A 3,168-nucleotide genomic window follows, 5' to 3' on the forward strand; every position below is an offset into this window, starting at 1 on the left:
TCATTATAGCATCTTGGAGGGTATCCAGTGGAATCTCACTGTGGTGTGCCTTTCCTTTCCCTGATGGCCACTGAGCAACTTCTCGTGTGCACCTTGGCCATTGGTTCATCTTCTTTGGAGGAACGTCTATATGGACCCTTTGCCCATTTTCAAATTGGGTTATTTGTCTTTTCATTGCCTTTGAAATCCTCGCAAGCTCCAGTTCTACCCAATGCCACACAAAAGGTCCCTCAAATTAAGAAGCTCTGGACTCTAGAACTAGACTCTGGGGCCAACCCAGGACAGGATCAGCAGGTGACCTTGGGGAAGAAGAGGTGTGATCACACCCGGTGCTTATGTCTCTCCCGGCTCACAGTGACCCTGGACTTACCCCATTTTAATAGTTTAATGTCCAAAGGGCTTTCGTACACTACGAGGAACCTACACTAAATTGTTATTTGTTTTTAAATTTAAAACAATGTTTTAAATTTATTTATTTATTTTGGGGGGTGGGAGAGAGAGGGAGAGAGAGAGAGAGAGAAAGCATGAGTGGGAGAGGGGCAGAGAGAGAAAGAATTCCCCGAAGGCTCCAAGCTGTCAGAGCAGAGACTGACGCGGGGCTCGAACCCACGAACTGGGAGACCATGACCTGAATGAACTGGGAGATCATGACCTGAGCCCAAACCAAGAGTTGGATGCTTAACCGAATGAGCCACCCAAGTGCCCCTGTTATTTGTTTTTAGATAGTTAATGGTTGTCTAAATACTCACATTCTGCTTAGATAACTATTATATCAAAAAATGATTTTACAGATTAGAGCTCCGCAAACATTTTAATAGAGATAAAAACGTAATGAATTAAACTCTTCCAAATGAAAACTTGATGCGAATTACAAACCAATACATTGATTATTCTTCCAAATGCTTTACACATCTCAAAAATCTGATACATGTGAAGACGATTATAAAATGTTAAGTATAAACCCTAAAAAGCCTTTTTGCAAAAAAATGCCAATTGTCATGGATCTAAATTTGCTTCTTCATTATCTTTGCTCATATTCTTATCCTTTTTCATATGGCTTCCCTGGGGTGCTGGAGGCTTTCCATCTGCCCCCTCCCTCCCCCCCAGAACGCCTCTCACCTCATCTGCCCTGCCCTGTGCTCTGGGAGACTTGTATAAAATGCATCAACAGATTCCTTTATCCCTGTCTTTGGATTTTGTTAGTGGAAGGCATCAGCTCAAGATTTGGGGGTGGCAGAACAGTGAAGTGGGCTCCTTTCCTGAAGGAGTCTCCGTGAGTTGGCTGTGTCTCTCAACAAGAAGCCATATATCCTGCCACTGACCCCAACTCTCTGTGGGGTGACGGTTCCTCCCTTTCTCCTCCAGGCCTGGACCCAATAAGCTCCCCATGCTAGCTGACTTGGGGCATCCGAGTGACCTTTGCTGACCCAGTGAGGGTGACCAATACAGATTTAGAGTTGAAGGCACAGAACCAGGGACAGAAGACTTGGGTCTGCCATCCAGGGGATTCTGTTCAAGTAGAATAGGCTCTTTATCTTTTTTATGGCTAGCTTTTGTCCCTTACAGGAGGACCTGCCCAGGTTATCGGCTCTAACCAGTTTTGCTTTGATTTGTGTGGTGTGTCCTTAGTCTTATAATTCTTTGAAAAATAATGCTGTTTGGACGTCTCGTCTTTGAAAGGAGAGCCTGATAGAAGACGATGTCTAGTTACATGAGTGTTTGTGATACAACCGACATAAAAGATATTTCATAATTGCTTTTGTCCCCATGGCACTTATTGCAATCTGTCACGTGACGTATTTACGTATGCTCATTGTCCACGGTGTTAGTCGGAGTTCTCTAGAACAGCAGCACCAAGCAGATTAATTGCAGGAATTATCTCACATTAAATCGTGGAGGCTGAGGAGTCCCACGGTCTGCTCTTGGCAAGCTGGAGCCCCAGGAAAGCTGATGGTGTAGGTTTCAGTTCACGTGCAGAGGAAGACCAATGTTGAAGCTCACAATAAATTCTCTCTTTTGTTCTATTTAGGCTTCCAGCGGATTAGATGATCTGCTTTCCTCAGTCTACAGAATCAGATGTTAATCTCATCCCCAAACACCCCACCCCCAAACACTGTGGGGTGGGGTTTGGCTAAACCCAGAATGATGTTTAGCCAAATATCTGAGCACCCCCTGTCCCGGTCACGTTGACACGTAAAATTAACCATCACATCTTTCTCCCTTCACTGAAATGTAAGTCGCATGAAGGCAGGGACTCTGCCACAGTCATCTTCTGTTGTATTCCTGGCATTTAGAACCTCACCTGGCACCAAGTAGTTGCTCAGCAAATAGTTGTTGAGTGAATGAATGAAGCTAGCCCCTCTCTCACTGAATTGATGAGAAACCCGAGGCGCGGGATGGTGCATGGTCAGCGGGTTAATGGCTAAGTTGGGACTCCATCTCAGGGGGCTGTATCAGTTATCTGTTGCTGCATAACAAATAACCCCACACTCAATAGCTTAAAACAACACTCATCTCATAGTTTCTGTAGATCAGAATTCGGGCACAGCTTAGCTGGCTTCTCTGTTCAAGGTCTCCCAAGGTATCAGCCAGGGCTAGTGTCCACTGGGGCAGAACCCATTTTGAAGCTCACATGGTTGTTGGAAGAACTCAGTTTCTCTAAAAAAACCTTTTTGTTACTGTTTTTATTTATTTTGAGAGAGAGAGAGAGAGAGAGGGAAACTATGAATGGGGGAGGGGCAGAGGGGGGCGGGGAGACAGAGAATACGAAGCAAGTTCCAGGCTCTGACCTTTCAGCACACGGGGCTCGAACCCACGAACTGTGAGATCGTGACCTGAGCTGAAGGTGGATGCTCAACCAACTGAGCCACCCAGGGGCCCCGAACTCAGTTTCTTTAGGGTTGTTGGACTGAGGACCTCAAGTCTTTGCTGGAGGCAACTCCAGTGCCTTGCCACGGGGGCCTTTCTCCCATGGCTGCTTGCTTCTTCAATGTGTGTGGGCCAAGAAGGCAATAGAGAGAGCCTCCTAGCAAAATGGAAACTACCATCATCTGTAACTAAAATACAGAAGTGGTGTCCCTTCGACTTTGCCACATTCTATCGAGGGATAGGTAACATCCATACTCAAGAGGAAGGGATTCCTCAGAGGGGTGAATACCAGGAGATGGG

The sequence above is a fragment of the Panthera uncia genome, chromosome C2, assembly GCF_023721935.1.
Source record: "Panthera uncia isolate 11264 chromosome C2, Puncia_PCG_1.0, whole genome shotgun sequence".
NCBI lineage: Eukaryota > Metazoa > Chordata > Mammalia > Carnivora > Felidae > Panthera > Panthera uncia.